Source organism: Schistocerca piceifrons, chromosome 1 (genome assembly GCF_021461385.2).
Source record: "Schistocerca piceifrons isolate TAMUIC-IGC-003096 chromosome 1, iqSchPice1.1, whole genome shotgun sequence".
Classification (NCBI taxonomy): Eukaryota; Metazoa; Arthropoda; class Insecta; order Orthoptera; family Acrididae; genus Schistocerca; species Schistocerca piceifrons.
Genome location: NC_060138.1, coordinates 1,144,592,887 through 1,144,612,788, shown reverse-complemented (window position 1 = coordinate 1,144,612,788; position 19,902 = coordinate 1,144,592,887). Strand labels below are relative to the sequence as shown.

Genomic DNA, 19,902 nt, shown 5'->3' with positions numbered 1-19,902 from the left:
ACAATGAGACAGTCAGTTAGTAACATAGAAAATAGCTGCTCATCAGTATTTTTTTGGCTTTCACAAGCCAAAGACTTCACATAGCCCTATCCTGCGATTGGAATATCTGTTGTTCACGTGCTCATAGATATAAATATCGAAGTGGGGTGATGCATTGCCGTGCTGAAATCTCATCCTCTCGCAGGCAACGACTTAAGCTCGTAGCAGCGATCCATATTCAAGATCGCCCAAGTCTCCAAACTTTGTGGAAGCGCATCTAGAATGAACTGCAGGTAATAAGATCCCATTTCTTAATCCTGTGCAATTCCTGCAAACAAGTTTATAGAGAATCATTGCAGATCATCTGAAACGAGCATGTCGTACTGGTTTTTACCACTCCACACGAGGATTTTGCGGTAGTTGAAAATGCCGAGGCGTCCTCTGTGAAGTTGCTTTCACTGCAGTCCTACACTGGATAATACTTTGAAATGTGGAATCGTTTGGCTGCACTGCTAGAGCGCCCTAATTGGGATACGGACGTACTGTATTTTCAGTGTTTGCATTTCACGGACAAGGTGACTGGTACATTTTGATCCAGTACAGTCTCCTCAAATGTTATTGTTTGAACGATCCTTTGTGGAGACGTTTGGCCAGCATTTCGAAAGTTGCATGACACAGTTCCCTGTGGTGCTTTACATGAATGAACAAGAAAGATAATCGTCATTTCTGTCTGTTTTCCGTCGTTCCTTAGTTGCTTAAAAGTTGGTGGCGGTATGTTCCGTCCATGCAACTAGCTGAAGACAGTTTGTTTATTGCCATACGCGTTCCGCCTCTTTTATTTGTGAAGCACCTTCAGTGGCCTGTAACAGATATTTCTATTTATACATATAATAAATGTATTATCTGGTAGTTACAGTGTGTTAATATGTCACATTTTCTCATGTTTTTCTCTTGTTTCTTAGGTCAAAATCAACTTCTGCAGCACAAATCTCATGATGTGAAATTATCGTTCGTTGTTACTTGCGACTTCCAGTGTCATTAGGCCACTTGTGTGAACCTGGTGATGTGTTCATTAGATTCCATGCTCCATTTGGCGGATTTCCAGCTTCTATCACCCACATTTGATTCAAACACGTCGCATACATCACTTACACGTTATATTTGTGTTCGACGTGTATCTGTTTTCGGCGTGTAATGTTGCCAACTGTGGCTATGTGTTTATCCCTCGCCTTTTGTTTGTGCCGTATGTGTGGTTTGATATTTTCATTTGTTTTGTGTGTGTGCGTGTGCGTATTTTGTTGTGTGTAAATGTGTCGTTCTTTGTGAGAGTATAATTTTGATTTCTTATTAATTAAACGGTATTTGTGTGCGTATCTGTGTGTGTGTGTGTGTGTGTGTGTGTGTGTGTGTGTGTGTGTGTGTGTGTGTGAGAGAGAGAGAGAGAGAGAGAGAGAGAGAGAGAGAGACGATCAACATAATATAAAAAACTGAACACATCGCAGTAAGAGCACCGCAATATACACAGAACAAACACAAATCATAACACTCTCTAACAAAAACAGATAGAAAAGCACGAAAAAGTACAACACTCACACCAACATAAATTTCACACAAAACTCATAAATCTTACAGATACAGAATTAAAAGAGAAAGAAAGACACCTAATAGAAGAAGGGCTCAAACACGACAGCAGTACAAAAATAGATACCCACTTCATATAAAATCTGATTCTAGGGACAAAAAGAAGGGACAAAAGAAGAGAAAAAAGAAAATAACACTATAAATATTGGGCTAACACGAGAACTAGTGAAGAAATTAATAAACAACGTAATCACCATGTTAAAGAACGAGCAAAACAGGAAACTTCAAGCAGAAAACAACACCACTAAGAAATTAAAAGAACAACTACAAGCTCACAACATCATTGTTACAAGAGCTGATAAAGGGAACAGCACAGTATTGATTAATAAAGAAAAATATAAAGAAAAAAATTAAAGATTTCATCTCCTCTAACAATATCACACAAGTGAAATCTGATCCACCAGCACGTTTCCAGACATACATAAAGAACAAACTCAAAGACAGCAAAGACATACTCACTGATAAACAAAAATAACACATCACACAGAAGAACCCAAAAGCACTGACACTCAGAAACCAACCCAAGGTCCACAAACCCCATATTCCATTTAGGTCTTGAAAGGTGGCTACACTGTGCCACTGCGCCAGAGAGTGCGCCAAAGAGTACTATTAAGCCGCCTCCACAGTGGTTGTTAAGAGATCGTTGAAGACAGTGTGTGTTTAGAGTTCATGGCAGTCTGTGCTTGTTACGAGATTGTAGAGGTCAGTGGTTGTTGAGAGTTCGTGGCAGTCAGTGCTAGTAGAGAGCACAGTGTGTGTTAAGAGCTCGTGATTGTCGTGAAGTCGGAGTGAGATGTGGTAGTAAAGAGTGTTGCTCCTTGTTTTATGCAGTTATTTGATGGGAGAGATAGCAGATGTTATTGTAATGAGTGCATTTCATCAATATATGAAGGTAAAACTTACAATGTTCCTTTATTTTTTGTGTATCTGAAATAATGTGTCACTACAGGTTCAGTCAACAAAGCATCTGGCTTGTGTTCTTGGATTAGAGTGTAATTGTGATTTTCTTGCGTAATTATAGTTTTTCTAAATTTTCTTTTGTCACGTCAGCATAGTTGGTATTTAAAAAGAAAATTCTTGTCTTGTTGGAAAAGAACCGTGCCAGATGTGGACGTTGAGTCACACTCCCACATACAGAACAGTTACTCTTGTGCTTGTTGGCTTCGTAGATTTTTATAGTTGCTGGGGTCTTAATTAATTAATTGTGTTTACGAAAATCTTCTTACATTGTTTGTTGCAGTCAGATAGCGTAATAATACTAGTCAGGGCCAACCGATTACGAGACACTGCGTAATCGGACATACAGCTACTAAAAAATCATTTTCAATCGAAAATTATTTAATTAAGCCCCCATGCACGTGGCGACCGCTGCTTCGGATCGTCCCTTGGATTCTTCTGATTGTGAAAATTGTAGAATGTAGTATTGTTGTAGTAATTTGTAGTTAGTAATTGTAGTCTATTTTGCATGTGTAGATTTGGTAATTGTCATTCTTCTAATGGTATTTTTCAAAATTTAATTTTTTTATTGCCTTGTATACGCGTTTGACAATTTTGTGCAATTATTTCTATTGTTCGATTGATCGTGTTTGAGGGAGTCATTGCATTTGAATGGTATTGTTGAGATAAAGAGTCACCGTGTGTAATTTTCGTACAGTGACGAATTCTTTGTATGTTTTGCAAATGATTACGCGATCTATGAAAAAGGCAAAAATGATGGATAGTGAGAATGACGAAATTGTTGACATGGCGAACTCGCCAACAGAGGAAAACAGCATGATGAATAATGGAGTTGAAAACAATGTAATAAGTCGGGAAAATAGTCCGGAACCATTTCAAAATTTTTCTCAATCAGAAAATTCACAGAATACGAGATCAACGATAGAAGATTCTGAAGTAGTATCGAACACAGACAGCCTTACAGCTATGACGAAGGAAACTGGTTTTGCGGGAAATGTTAGGCGCGAAAAGAATTGCGAACCGGTTACTATGGAGCAGTTGATGAGTGCTATATTAAATGTGGGAGCACGTATGGAAACACGGTTAGACTTACAGGGATCACAAATGGGAACAATGGTAACACGAATGGAAGCAATGATAACACAGATGGGAACAATTAAAACACAGATGGGAACAATGGAAACACGGATGGGAACAGTGGGATCACAGTTACGATCTGAATTAGAAACTGATATGGGAACAATGGAAACACAGTTAGGCTCACGAACAGGGACATGTTTCAAATACATGAAAGACGAATCAAATAAAGAAATTAGAGAAGAAGTACAACCGATTTTGAAGGCTCACAATAATAGCTTAATTTCAACAGAAATCAGACAAAGGGAACAGGATAGAGAACAGGAAGAAGAAGATCGCGTGATAGTACAGAAATTTTCAGAGTTACAGCATGTACACGATAAGGAAGAAATAATTGAAAGAATCGAGGAATCCGTACCAAATGACAGAATAAATAACTTAACGCAACAGTGTGAACACTTAACTACTAAAAGTGACAACACCGAAACCAGAGTCGCGACACTTACGGAAGACGTAAATAAACAGAAAGAACAATTAAGTGACTCATCGGAAAGAGTTGAGGAGATCTCAGATAAATTGACAAGTGCTAGTTTAGCAGAAGGTTTTGAAGAAAATAATTTATTACATTTACGGGATGCAATAAGAGAGCGCCAGGCGCGCGAACTTTACAATAATCGACATTCGGACTGGGACAGACGCGGTAGATCTTCGTCGCCACGAGGCGAAAACTTTGACTATAAACACTTTTTGACTGTCCGGAAATTTAAGATCTTCCGCAATTCGAAGAACGACATACATCCATGTGCATGGTTAGATCAATTTACGTACGCACTTCCGCCAAATTTGCCATTAAGTCACAAACTTGAAATTATGTGCGGCTATTAAAGTCCTCAGGGGATTCACTACTCTAAGTGAATATGTGCGGTAGCGAGCATAGGGCCCCGAGCTGTAGTGGTGCTATTTCTCTTTTAGTTTTCTGGACCGCTGCCTACTCTTTTACTATTCTTTGCATCTGTCAAAACAACTCTTCGACTATCAATCTATCTAGTAAGTAAGTAAACAATAACCGGATTTGACTAATTGTACCTAAAAGTGATTTCGTAAATTACCATGTGGAGTTACTGTACCTTTAGCAGCACTCATTCTTAGCTTAAATGAATTTTTTTCTGTTTCTCTTCGTGACAATATTATTTCTTATGTTGACGACATTCTTATTGCTAAACGTTCTTGGAGTGAACACAACAAAATTTTGGATTCATTATTACGTATCTTTGCAAAAGTGGGCATTACAGTAAACTTGGAAAAATCTGAATTTGGTCGTTCTCAGGCGAAATTTCTCGGTCACATTATTTCTACAGAAGGTATTCTTCCTGATCCAGAGAAATTAGACGCTATTCGTAATTATGCTGTTCCTACTACAAAACGTGATGTTCGTAGTTTCCTTGGTGTCTGTAATTTTCTGCGACGCTTTGTTAAATTGGACGATTTGGCCACACCTCGTTTATGTGAACTATCTGGAAAGAAATCTAATTGGTGCTGGGATGAGGAAGCTCAGTCAGAATTTGAACAGCTTCGTGATGCTTTAGTTGCTGCTCCACTTCTTTCACATCCGGATTTATCTAAAGAATTTTGTTTGGCAACGGACTCATCATACAAGGGCCTAGGTGCACATTTATTTCAAGAGATAGAAGAAAACGGCGTTGTAGTACAGAAGACTATTGCATTTGGAAGTCGTGTTCTTTCTAAATCCGAAAAGAATTATTCGATTACGGAACTTGAAGCTTTGGCTGTTGTTTGGGCTTTCATAAAATTTCGCACATTTTTGTTTGGCAGACATACGAAGGTTTATACCGATCATCGAGCTCTGGAATTTCTTATGTCAACAAAATTAACTCATGGCAGATTGTCACGATGGGCGTTGTACCTACAGGAATTTGACTTTAGTATTGTTTACATACAGGGTTCTTTAAATATTGTTGCTGATGCTTTATCACGTGCACCTATGGGTTTGAAACGAAGTGCTGAAGAGGACTGCAAGGAAAACAATTTTTGTTTGATGTATATTCAAGGTGTTGCGTTTGAGAACTTTATTTCGTCTTCGCTCCAGGACATCGCTAAGGAGCAAAATAAGGATCCTATCTGGAAGGACATTAAGGAGAAGTGGAGGAGAAAGGAAAGCGTGGCGATTAGACAGCATTATTTAGTTCGCAATGACATTCTTTTTAAACGGAAATCGGTCGACAGCTTCGTTTGGTTAGTTTGTATTCCTGATGAGTGGGTCAATAAATTGATTTGGTATACGCATTTCAGTTATGCACACTTTGGTCCCCGAAAATGCTTTCATAAATTACGAGAAAATTGTTACTTCAGTAATATGGAAAAACGTATTCGATCTGTTCTTGCCAAATGTAAATTATGTCAAATGGCTAAGCCTCCAACGATTTCTCACAGAGCACCGTTGTTTCCCATCATTCCAGCGAAATTAAAGGAGATGGCTGCAGTCGATTTGTTTGGTCCAGTGGTTCGTTCTACTAATGGTTTTGCGTACATTTTCGTAGCAGTGGAGTTGACGTCAAAATATGTGTGTTTTACACCTTTACGCAAAGCAACAGCTCGTTCAGTATCTAACGCTTTCATCAAACATTTTCTTAAAGAAGTCGGTCACGTTGATAAGGTTATATCAGATAATGGATCACAGTTTCGTTCTAAAATTTGGCTTCGTACTCTACACCGTCGTAAAATTAAACCAATCTTCATTTCACTTTTTCACCCTCAATCTAACGCTTCAGAGAGATGGATGAAGGAAATCAATAAATTGTGCCGTCTTTATTGTCATCAGAATCACAGAACTTGGGATCAGTATCTTCATATTTTTCAAAACATTCTGAATGAACTCTCTAATGATTCAACTTCTTTACCGCCAATACTGGTATTAAAAAATAAAGCACCGACAAATCGCATATCTGAAATCGTTCCTTTTCCGCCTTCACGGAAACTGCGGCATTCTGAAGTTGTTAACCTGGCTCTACAAAATATTGCATCTGCGGCTGCTAGAAGAAAGAAATCGGCGAAGCGTCCTGGTCGTTTAAAAAATTTGTCGGTTGGTCAAAAGGCATTAATTAAATCCCACCGTTTGTCTCACAAAGGAAAAGGCTTGTGTCGCAAATTTTTTCTGCTTTATAACGGTCCATACAGAATTCGCAAAATTATACATGATAACACTGTTGAAGTAGAAACTCTTAAATCTCGACGCTCTAAAGGAATACATCATATATCAAACGTTAAAATTTTTGTGGAATGACATACTTGTGAGAAACTAACAGCTACATGTAAACACGCGGAGAGTACAAGGATACCGCGCTGTGTTTTGGCGGCGGCACATACTCAAAGCAACAGTGAAGTCTGCGCGCCGCACAAGGCAGTCGTTGACCGCGAACAATAGCTTCCTACGTCACGCGCCCACAGCTGATCGAGCGCTCAGTGCGAATGCACTGACAGCCGTAAACAAATACACAGTCTAATTTCTCCGACTAAATTCTGTATAAGCTATAAGGACTTGTTGAATTGTGTTATTAACATTCAGTATTTTGCAGGATACGGTTGTATAAAATATTTAAGACCTTCAGGTAAATTCTGTGCGTGTCCGACGTTAAGACGACTTGCTATCGAGAAAATTTCAGGAAGAATGTAATTTCGAAGAAGAAAGTAATAAACTAAAAAAAAAAAAAAAAGGTAACTATTAATTGAGTTCATTTTACAGGTAACCTCTTTCCACTTAGGTACGTACTTTAGACGTAATTTGCTGCTCGCGATTATGTGATTCATACTTTGTGCTAATTTCATGTTCTATGAATTTACTTGTGAAGCGACATGCTTGTATACATTTACTGATTTTGACAATTATTGATTAATGAACTGGGTTGTAACTTGTATATATTATGCATCGCTTGGCTGCACTGCTTTTTCACTGATGTCATATTTTTTAATTATGTGCCTGCTGTGCTTATTTATTTAAATTGTAATGGTAACCGGATTTATTGTGCTGATGTGTTTAGGTATGTAAGTTATACTTTGTGATTTATCTGCTTGCGCCTCCATGTTTACTTATTAAGATTACATATGAACATTTATTTGCTTATGCTGATATGATGCTAATGACCTGTTTATTACGTAAGATATATGTTTGCTGCTTTTTGTATGGATTACATATTTACACATTTCTGTTTTGTTGCCATAACTGCTCTTTAATTTGGTGTATAGCAATGCTGATGTACTGTGTATAAACATAGAGTTTAGGTTACACTGTGGTATTAATTATAGATTGTTCGCTTGGCAAAGCCTCGTTGTAGGAATTGTGCTGCATCCACTAGTTGACATTCTGTTCTCTACTGGTGTATTTACTCGCTATTGCTTGTTTTGCTTACGCTCAGTGCCTTATATTTTAAGATAAGAAAATTAACTGCTATAATTCGACGAACGACATTAGTACAAGAAAGTCATAGAAGTCACATGAGCTGAGGTTTTATGGAAGCTGTATAAATTTATGCTAATAGGAAGGAAGCTAACGACATGACATACCAATACTAGGTTTAGACCATTAACAGTTATTACACTGCATTTTTCGTGAGCAATTGAAATAGGAAGTGACACTTGACACAAGAAATACTCCACATGTTTGCTTCTGTCTGCTATGATTCTTGAAGTGGTGTACACACTGTGAAACATTATGATTATTCACACTCCGTTATCGTACTTAATTACTGAGAGTTATTCGAACTAAGTCTGTTAGAGGTCAGGTATGCATTTCTTTTATTTAATGATGGACAAGGAACCAAAATGTATCTTATAATTTATAATGAGTAGAAGATTGGGTCAGATGGATTACACAGAGGTTGTGTGTGGACACTGTGTCTTCGAATTGTATGGGATGCTGAATTGAGGTTTGCATTAGGATTTTATCTGTACTTGTTCGAGGAGACTGACTAGAGGAAAGAGTTGTTATGGAAGTGAAATGATATTGGTGCTGAGGTTTATATTTATCGACGTATTATTATAGGTATTGAGAGTATATGAAGTTGTTTGTGGACAAGAGGTAAGGTGATATTAATGATGAGGTTTATATGTATCGACGTATTGAAGAAGTATTAGTGACGTATTGAGATTATGTGAAGCTGATGATTATTGGAGTTTTGGTGTATAAGAGGTAAAGTAAGTGAGTAGCATTTTTTTTTTTTGGTTGGTCTTATGGAACAAGGAGGATGAAGAGAGCAGACTAGAACACTAAAATAGAAGGAAGATGGTCTATACACACACTTTGTTAAATGACTAAGCAGTATATACTTTTTTTTGGAGAGAGGAAGTAATTGCATATCTTGGCTCACTGACAGTTGTTCAACAACAGTACATTTTGATCTGGCTTGGCAAACATTGGTCTTGACATGATGACTATGACGTTGACTAACTATTATTGACTGTTATACATTGCTGCCAGTACTACTTGATACACATGATGAACATTAAATTTTGACAGAATTTCATTTACACAATTAACACTATTCAGTTATACAGTAGTACTTAATGTGGATGAGAGATGAGTGAGTGTGTTTTGTGTGTTTTCCTTTCCTAATCCTAACCACCTATCTCCTAAATATTATTTTATTTGTTTGTAGTGGCTTGCACTGACACCCATGAATATTATAGGTTTATTGGTATTTGTGTATTGTAATAGTTAATAGGACAATTATCTGATATCATTTGTGTGTTTGTTATGATTTGTATGTTTAGTGTAAAAGCACTGTATGTGCATTCAAACTATTGTTCATGCCTGAACTGTCTGATTAGTGAAGATAAATATTCTGAACTGTTACCTGCACTTTTCAATATGATGTGTGACATTTGGTCGTGTTTAATTTCTGCTGATGAACAGTGTGATCAGTGCTAGTGAATTTTATCGAACTGCTTCTGCTGAGAGATGTGACTTTTTGCTGTCTGCACCTGCTCTCAACATTGCTGGGTGCAACTGATGGACTGTTTCTACTGAAATGATATCACTTGTTGCTGTCTGCACCTACTCAACATTGCTGGGTGCCTCTGATGGACTGCTTCTACTGAACTAATGTGACTTGTTGCTGTGTGTATCTCTGCAACTTTACTGGGTGCCACAGATGGAACTGCTTCTGCTGAAATGATGTCACTTGTTGGTGTCTGCACCTGCTCTCAACATTGCTGGGTGCAACTGATGGACTGTTTCTGCTGAAATGATGTCACTTGTTGGTGTCTGCACCTGCTCTCAACATTAATGGGTGCAACTGATTGACTGCTTCTACTGAAATGATGTCACTTGTTGCTGTCTGCACCAACTCAACATTGCTGGGTGCCACTGATGAACTGCTTCTACTGAACTAATGTGACTTGTTGCTGTGTGTACCTCTTGAACTTTACTGGGTGCCACAGATGGAACTGCTTCTACTGAAATAATGTCACTTGTTGCTGGGTGTACCTGCTAAACTTTGCTGGGTGCAACTGATGGACTGCTTCTACTGAAATGATGTCACTTGTTGGTGTCTGCACCTGCTCAACATTGCTGGGTACCTCTGATGGATTGCTTCTACTGAACTAATGTGACTTGTTGCTGGGTGTACCTGCTAAACTTTACTGGGTGCAACTGATGAACTGCTTCTACTGAAAAGATGTCACCTGTTAGTGTCTTTTTTTTTTGTTTGTATAAACTAATCATTGAAAGCATTTTATGTGAACATTTGTATAAACTGATTTTTTGTATATTGTGTAAACTATTATGTAAAGTCACATGTATGAAAAGAAGTTGTATTGCTTACTGTATTTCATATATTAGGTTAGTGAAGGTCAGTGCAAAGCCAAAATTTTTAACTAATTATGTGATATTTAGGTATTAATATTATCTTTTATTTTCGTCTGTATTTTTCTGGACGAATTTGGTGGTATTTTCACCACCAATGCTGGCAAAAATACCATCAAATTCTGGCCTGTGGAGGAGGGGCATATGAAAGGTGGCTACACTGTGCCACTGCGCCAGAGAGTGCGCCAAAGAGTACTATTAAGCCGCCTCCACAGTGGTTGTTAAGAGATCGTTGAAGACAGTGTGTGTTTAGAGTTCATGGCAGTCTGTGCTTGTTACGAGATTGTAGAGGTCAGTGGTTGTTGAGAGTTCGTGGCAGTCAGTGCTAGTAGAGAGCACAGTGTGTGTTAAGAGCTCGTGATTGTCGTGAAGTCGGAGTGAGATGTGGTAGTAAAGAGTGTTGCTCCTTGTTTTATGCAGTTATTTGATGGGAGAGATAGCAGATGTTATTGTAATGAGTGCATTTCATCAATATATGAAGGTAAAACTTACAATGTTCCTTTATTTTTTGTGTATCTGAAATAATGTGTCACTACAGGTTCAGTCAACAAAGCATCTGGCTTGTGTTCTTGGATTAGAGTGTAATTGTGATTTTCTTGCGTAATTATAGTTTTTCTAAATTTTCTTTTGTCACGTCAGCATAGTTGGTATTTAAAAAGAAAATTCTTGTCTTGTTGGAAAAGAACCGTGCCAGATGTGGACGTTGAGTCACACTCCCACATACAGAACAGTTACTCTTGTGCTTGTTGGCTTCGTAGATTTTTATAGTTGCTGGGGTCTTAATTAATTAATTGTGTTTACGAAAATCTTCTTACATTGTTTGTTGCAGTCAGATTGCGTAATAATACTAGTCAGGGCCAACCGATTACGAGACACTGCGTAATCGGACATACTAAAAAATAAAAATATTTTCAAATTTATTTAATTAAGCCCCCATGCAGTCTGTCATTAATTTCATGAACGCACCACCATGCCATGTGGCAAAACACTTGAACAAAATTGTAATGCAACATTATGAAATGAAGGACAGCAGAACACAAATGTTCTCATAACACATCACACAGACAGCATCGCCTATTTCTTTCGACACAGAGAACATGTACAACTTAACAACCATTGCTGACACAATAAACTAATTCAAGAAAACTTACTGACATACAACAAGCTACCTACAGATAATGTTAATGAAATATCTAAAACGCTCAAAGCAGTCACATCCTAAAATTACTTCCAATTTGAAAAGGTTTTTCTCACACAAGAAATTGTGCTTCCAACAGGAGCCCCAGTATCAGGAACATTGGCAAAAATATTCATCAGCCACGTAGAAAACACAATTTTTGATACAGTCGTCACAAAGAAAGGATGCAAAATTGTTCAGTAGTACAGATATGTGGTTGACATAATCTGTATGGTAGATGAACCAACAGAAAAAATTGACAAACTTCAAACAGACATAAACAATATACATAAAAATTTCAATTCACCATGGGAAGAGAAACACAAAAGCAAATACATTTCTTGGATATAACAATAAAGAGAGACAACAACAAACACACATTAGACACCTTCAGAAAGCCTACATCCACAGACGCAATTGTACATGCTTCATCCAACCACCTGCAAAATCAAAAATTAGCACTCCTACGACACATGTTACACGGACTAAATAACATCCCACACAGCAAATAAACCTATGAAAAAACAATACAACTCACAGCCATAAACAGTGGTTACAGCACCCAAGTAGCAAGAAAACTCAACCTGAACATTAAAATACAATTAAAGAAAAATGAAAACAAGCAGAGAAAACAAACACCTAACAACCCCACAGACACTGCAGCACACGGAAACACAAAATAGTAACACAAACAACAGACAAACTAGATAAATACCAAAGAGCAGATATATACAAGCTAGAGCGCCAAGAATGTAAGTCATTATATCTAAAGATGACAGGTAGGAACTTAAAAACTAGATACATGTATAAAGAACATATAAGAAGTTGTAAACACGAAAATAGCGATTCTACCTTCGCCGAACACCTGATAAAACATGGACATGAACTATCCAACATTGAACTTATGACGGTTGTCAGATTGAATAATCACAACAAAAAGCTCCTGACATTGCAAGAAAACTTTCACGTTCAAAGAGCCATCGCATGAAAAAGAAGGTACTCGATCACCAAAATCATATAAACAATATCTCAATGATCATGTTAGCCACATAAACAATAACAAACAGAGATCTTGAAATAACCAGATTAAATAATTAATTAATCTTCCTCTCTTAGTCCCTTCTCTCCCTCCCTCCCTCCCTCTCTCTCTCTCTCTCTCTCTCTCTCTCTCTCTCTCTCTCTGTCACACACACACACACACACACACACACACACACACACACACACACACACACACACGACACAAACAAAAAACAAAAGACGAGAGGTAAACACACGGAGAAAGTTGGTAACGCTATACACCGAAAACACACACACATTCAGTACAAATATAAAGTGTAAGTGGTGTATGTGATGTGTTGAATAAAATGTTGGTGAAAGAACGTCGGAAATCGGGCAACTGAGCATGGAAACTAATGAACACATCTCCAGGAACACAGAAATGGGGTAAATACGCTGTGAATCGTAAGTAACAGCGAACGATAATTTCACATCACGAAATATGTGCTACAAAAGTTGATTCTAACCTAAAAAACAAGAGAAAGACATGACAAAATGTAACACAGCAACATAATGTAACTACCACATAATACATTTATTATATGTACTAAAAGAAATATGTATTACAGGCCGCTGATGATGCTCCACAAGTAAAAGAAGCGAAACGCGTATGGCAATAAACAAACTTCCTCAATTAGGAATTGGGAAGAAGTGATGAATAAAGCAGGAAGAAAAGAAAGATTTTGTTTTGTTGGCTCGGACTGGGGAAGGAATTGGAAGAACTGATCGTGTCTTTTGCAGAGGAAACATCGCGACATTTGATTTAAGCAGTTTACGACAACTACATCTAAGTTTACATCTCGAATATATATCTAAGTCTACATCTACATGATACTCAGCAGTTCACAATTAAAGTACCTGGTAGTTGGTTCAACGAACCACCTTCAACTTATTTCTGTATCGTTCCACTCTCGAACAGCGCACTGAAAAAACGGACACTTGAATTTTTTTGTGCGATCTCTGATTTCTCTTATTTCATTATGGTGTTCATTTCTTCGTATGTAGGCGGGCCCCAACGAAATATTTTCACACTCAGAGGAGAAACTTGGTGACTGATATTACTTGAGAAGATCCTGCCGCAACGGAAAACGCCATTGTTTTAATGATTGCCATCCTAATTCGCGTATTATGTCCGTGGGACTCTCTTCCCTATTTCGCAGTAATACAAAACGAGCTGACATTCTTTGAACTTTTTCAATGTCATCCATCAGACCTATCGGATGCGTATCCCACATTATGCAGCAATATTTCAACAGAGAACGGACAAGCGTAGTGTAGGTAATCTCTTTAGTAGACCTGCTGCATTTTTTGTTCAACCAATAAATCGCAGTCATTGGTTCGCTTTCCTCAGAACATAACCTATGAGATCGTTCCAATTTAAGTCATCCGTAATTTTAATCTCTAAGTATCTAATTGAATTGACAGCCTTTAGATTTGCTGGCTTCATCCTGAAACCGAAATTTAACGCATCCTTTTTAGTACTCATGTGGATGACTTCAGTCATCTGATGAATTTATAGGATGATAAATGACAGCAAAATCAGGGACGGTAGAGGGCCTGTAATACTTCCTTAGGGAACTGCAGAGATCACTTCTGTTTTGCTCGATGACTTTCGGTCAGTTACTACGAACTGTGACCTTTCTGACAGGAAATCACAGATCCAGTCGCGTAACTGAGGCGATACTCCGCAGGCGCGCAATTTTATTAGAAGTCGCTTGTGAGGAACGGTGTCTAAATCCTTCTGGAAATCCAGTAATATGGCATCAATTTGACGTCTCCTGTCGATAGCAGTCATTACTTCGTGAGAATGAAGACCGAGTTGTGTTTCATAAAAACGATTTTTTCTGCATCCCTGTTGGCTATTTGTCAATAAATTCTTTTCTTCGAGGTAATTCATAATGTTCGATCACTGTACATGTTCCAAAATCCTACTTCAAATCGACGTAAGTGATATGGGCCTATAATTCAGCGGATTACTTCTATTTCCTTTCTTCGGTACTGGTGTTTCCTATCCAGCTTTCCGGTCTTTAGTTAGGCCTACGAATCTTTCGACGAGCGAGCTGTTGTAAATAATTGCTGAGTATCCGCAAGAGACCTAATTTGGATATATGAACAAGGTTATCCCCAACGCAACAGCAGTGTCTCAATGTTCTAGCAGTGATCGAAAAATATGTGGATATTCCAGCAACTCGTCAATGGTCTCTGGTCAAAGTACTTGCAAGTGTGCAACTAACCACACGTAACAAAAAGTTATTTAGCCCTACGAGACATCACAGTAACACCGCGTAACACCAACTCTAGTTTAGATAACAGCTTCAGTTCGTCGAGGAAGAGAGTCCACAAATTCTTCAGCTGTGTCATATCGAACTAAAGTAACTCATCGATGATTCCACCCTGTAGAGCTTACAAATTGCGGGTATATTAATTGCTACGTTTCGCCCGTTGTTACCAATAGTTCGAGGCGTTTATTGGCTCTGAGCACTATGCGACTTAACTTCTGAGGTCATCAGTCGCCTAGAACTTAGAACTAATTAAATCTAACTAACCTAAGGACATCAGACACATCCATGCCCGAGGCAGGATTCGAACCTGCGACCGTAGCGGTTGCTCGGTTCCAGACTGTAGCGCCTAGAGCCGCTCGGCCACTCCGGACGGCCGAGGCGTTTATTCTGGGGTTGAGGTCGGGTTAATTTGGGGGCTCAGACGATGTGCGCTAACGTGCGAGAGTGTTTGGCGACCAGAAACGGATACTTAGTCCTGTGAATAGATCCCTTCCGAAGGCAGGAATGTCCACAGCCCACTCATCATGAGGATGAGAAGATTTAGAAGAATACTCAACATATACTCACCGAAGCGCTCACTGTTTCATGTTAACGGCAACCTAGATTAGATTAGGTTAATACTAGTTCCATGGATCATGAATACGATATTTCGTAATGATGTGGAACGAGTCAAATTTTCCAATACATGACATAATTAAGTTAATTTAACAACATAATTAAGTTAATATAACAACTTTTTAAATTGTTTTGTTTTTTTATTTTTTTTCTTAATTTATATCTAAAAATTCCTCTATGGAGTAGAAGGAGTTGTCATTCAGAAGTTCTTTTAATTTCTTCTTAAATACTTGTTGGTTATCTGTCAGACTTTTGATACTATTTGGTAAGTGACCAAAGACTTTAGTGGCAGTATAATTCATCCCTTTCTGTGCCAAAGTTATATTTAATCTTTAATAGTGAAGATCATCCTTTCTCCTAGTCTTGTAGTTATGCTTGAATTGGGTTTGGTTGTTAATAACAAATTTCATAAGAGAGTATATATACTGAGAAGTTACTGTGAATATCCCTAGAGCCTTAAACAAATGTCTGCAGGATGATCTTGGGTGGACTCCAGCTATTATTCTGATTACACGCTTTTGTGCAATAAATACTTTATTCCTCAGTGATGAATTACCCCAAAATATAATGCCATATGCAAGCAATGAGTGAAAATAGGCGTAGTAAGATAATTTACTAAGATGTTTATCACCAAAATTTGCAATGACCCTTATTGCATAAGTAGCTGAACTCAAACGTTTCAGCAGATCATCAATGTCGAGTGCCGATATTTATATTTCATATCATACACTGAAGCACCGAAGAAACTGGTATAGGCATGCGCATTCAAATACAGAGATATGTAAACAGGCAGAATACGGCGCTGCGTCGGCAACCCCTGTATAAGACAACAAGTGTCTGGTGCAGCTGTTAGATCTCTTACTGCTGCTACAATGGCAGGTTATCAAGATTTAAGTGAGTTTGAACCTGGTGTTATAGTCGGTGCACCAGCGATGGGACACAGCAACTTCGAGGTAGCGATGAAGTGGGGATTTTCCCGTACGGCCATTTCACGAATGTACCGTGAATATCAGGAAACGGTAAAACATCAGACCTCCGAAATCGTTGCTACCGGAAAAAGATTCTGCAAGAACGGGACCAACGACGACTGAAGAGAATCGTTCAACGTAACAGAAGTGCTATCTTTCCGCAAATCAGTGCAGTCTTCAATGCTGGGCCTTCAACAAGTGTCAGCGTGCGAATCATTCAACAAAAGGTCATCGATATGCGCTTTTGGAGCCGAAGGTGCACTCGTGTACCCTTGCTGACTGCACGACACAAAGCTTTACGCCTCGCCTGGGTCCGCCAGCACCGACTTTGGACTGGAAACATGTTGTCTGGTAGGACAAGTCTCGTTTCAAATTGTATCCAGCGGATGGACGTATAGGGGTATCGAGACAGCCACATGAATCCATGGATTCCTGCATGTCAGCAGGGAACAGTTCAAGCTGGTTGAGGCTCTATAATGGTGTGGAATGTCTGCAGTTTGAGTGGTATGTGATCCCTGATATGTCTAGATACGACTCTGACAGGTGACACGTACGTAAGCACCCTGTCTGATCACCTGTATCCATTCGTCTGCATTCCGATGGACTTCGGTAATTCCAGAAGAACAATGCGACACGCAAAACGTCCAGAACTGCTACAGAGTGGCACCAGGAACACTCTTCTGAGATTAAGCACTTCCGCTGTCCACCAAACTCCCCAGACATGAAAATTATTGAGCGTTTATGGGGTGCCTAGCAACGTGCTGTTCAGAGGGGATCCTCATCCCGTGGTATACTTACGGATTTACGGACAGCCCTGCAGCAATCATGGTGTCAGTTCCCTCCACACTACTTCAGACATCAGTCGAGTCCATGCCACGACCTGTTGCGGCACTTCTGCGTGTTCGCTGTGGCGCTACACGATTTAGGCTGGTGTACCGGTTCTTCAGTCTATTTTTTTCCACAATTTTCGGTAAGTATTTGAAGTTGTTCTTTTGAAATTGTAGTAGATCATAATTTTACTGTCACTGTATGAAGGAGTCTTACCACTTTTTTAGCTTTCATCAGGTCCGACCTTTATCTTTGACTGCGTGAAGCAAGTATATGTGGCACAAATGAAGTGCGATTGCACTGGGCGGTGGCGGTATGAATGGGATAAGATTTCCAATGTGAAGAAATTGTACAGCAGCTGCATTAAAACAAAAACTTTTAACGCAGCTAGTGTGCTATTTCTTCACGTCGGCATTATTCGAAAACAGTTGCTGAAAGCGATGAACAAAAATGTAAATGACAAATGTGGGCTTTTAGGTGGGTGGAGACGTGTGAGGGGAAATGCTGACGTAAACTGCGCTCGGTGCTACCACCAAAAACTGTAATGTTTAGATTCTCCGCGACATTTTGACACTACAGCTGGTAGGTCGTTGGCGTTGGCAGGAATGAAAAAAACAGGAAAGTCGACATGCAAGTGTTCCGGACACATACGACATGTGACGAAACCGAACAACGGTCCCATCGGACTTATTTTGTTGTGCCACTTATGTGCAGCTGCTATCGCTAGGAGAGTGGTTATCGCCGAAGCGTGAATGTGCTTCCTTTTTCTTTCGATTCTTGCTCTAAGGGGGATAGGCTGGTTGCCAGCTTGTCGATGTACAGAATATCTAGTAACAAATCAATGCTTAAATATACAGCTCTAAAAGCGGCAGTATATCTACAATCTGGTGCCGATATTTTTATAGCCAGGGTCGTCGATACTTTTTTCGTCGATGTATCGATGCTATTCTTCCATACACCAAGAGCAGATAACGTTGTTTTTTAAATATCGGTGTATCTGATTCCTGATAATTTTTAAAATATCAACAGTCCTAACAGGAAGATTCGCGTATTCAATGCGCCAAACCACACATAAAATGGACAATAGCCGACCGAAGGATTGTAACGGGGTCAGATGAATTTCGATTTTGCCTCTTTCCAAATGATGTGAAGCGTATAGCGTAACGGCGGGCCAGTGAGGTGTCTAACTCACAATGTGTGGAGGGTCTAGTTCGAGCTGAAGTCGTTCAGTGACGTTTCACTGTCGCTTTTCTTACCGTGACTGACTCAGTTATATGGGTCCTTTGTTGTTCTTAATATATATTAATGACTTGCCATTCTATATTCATGAAGAGGCAAAGTTAGTTCTCTATTACACCGCCATCTATCACAAAGCGAAAAAAGTGGTCCAACTAAAACATTCATATTTCTTTACGTACTACACGAATATGTGATAAAAATGGGGGTTCCTATTTTAAAAAACGCACTTGATATCCGTTTGACCTATGGCAGCGTCATCTAGCTGGCAAACCATAGCGCCATCTGGTTTCCGCCTTCAAGCTAGACAAGTTTCGTTCTTTGTAGTTTTTTCGTTTGACGCTTATTTCGTGCGATATTTGGCCCGGTCACGATCAATGAGCCACCCTGTATACATATTTTTTGGAAAAATCATCGACATTTTATCAACAGCCCTACCTTATCTGGTGCTGTGAGCAACGCCTTTTGCGACATACGTGACACACGATGTCCACAGCAAGCAGTTCACTTAGAAATCTCCTCTCGGAAACTGGTTGAGACGGAGCGCATGCGCTGATAGCAGCGGTTCCTGTCCGACTGCCACTGACGAGGCGTGACTCCGGCGTGGCTCCCATTCTCCGGTCTATATCGGTTCTTATCTTTTTACGACCATTACTCTTACGACGTGTCACATGGCTGCTGTCGTTCTGTGACTTACCATCGAAGACCCATCTCACTGTGCTGATACAACGCAGCACAGTGTCAAGTACACACCACTTCACTCACATGACTTGCATCACCGATGGAGCGTCACGCGACCACCTGGTACATCTACATCTACACGGATACTCTGAAAATCACACTTAAGTGCCTGGCAGCGGGTTCATCGAACTACCTTCACGTTAATTTTCTATTACTCCTCTCTCCAATAGCGGCGCGTAAAATACGAACACCTATATCTTTTCGGGCGAGCTCGGATTCCTTCGTTTTACTATGGTGATCGTTTCTCCCTATGTAGGTCGGCGTCAGTAAAACATTTTCGAATTAGGAGTAGAATGTTGGTGACTGAAATTTCGTGAGAAAATTACGCCTCAACGAAAAACGTCTTTGTTTTAAGGGGAGATTTACTATCTTTTGGTTCAAAAAATCGATTTTTTAAATTGCATTTTTGGATCCATAAAAGTGTTTAGAATCCACTCCTGAAACGGTTTTTCCGAATGCGTAACG

The 19,902-nt window shown here is 39.2% G+C and overlaps 1 protein-coding gene across 1 annotated transcript in view; it reads right to left on the bottom strand.

Annotated features, from left to right (window-relative positions):
* The window catches only part of LOC124712818 (mite allergen Der f 3-like), a 90,853-nt gene extending 71,589 nt beyond the window's left edge, over positions 1–19,264 (bottom strand). The window contains exon 1 of the mRNA XM_047242901.1: positions 19,135–19,264. The gene's annotated coding sequence lies outside the window, so the exon portion shown is untranslated. The remainder of the gene's footprint in view (positions 1–19,134) is intronic.
* Between the last annotated feature and the right edge of the window lie 638 nt (positions 19,265–19,902).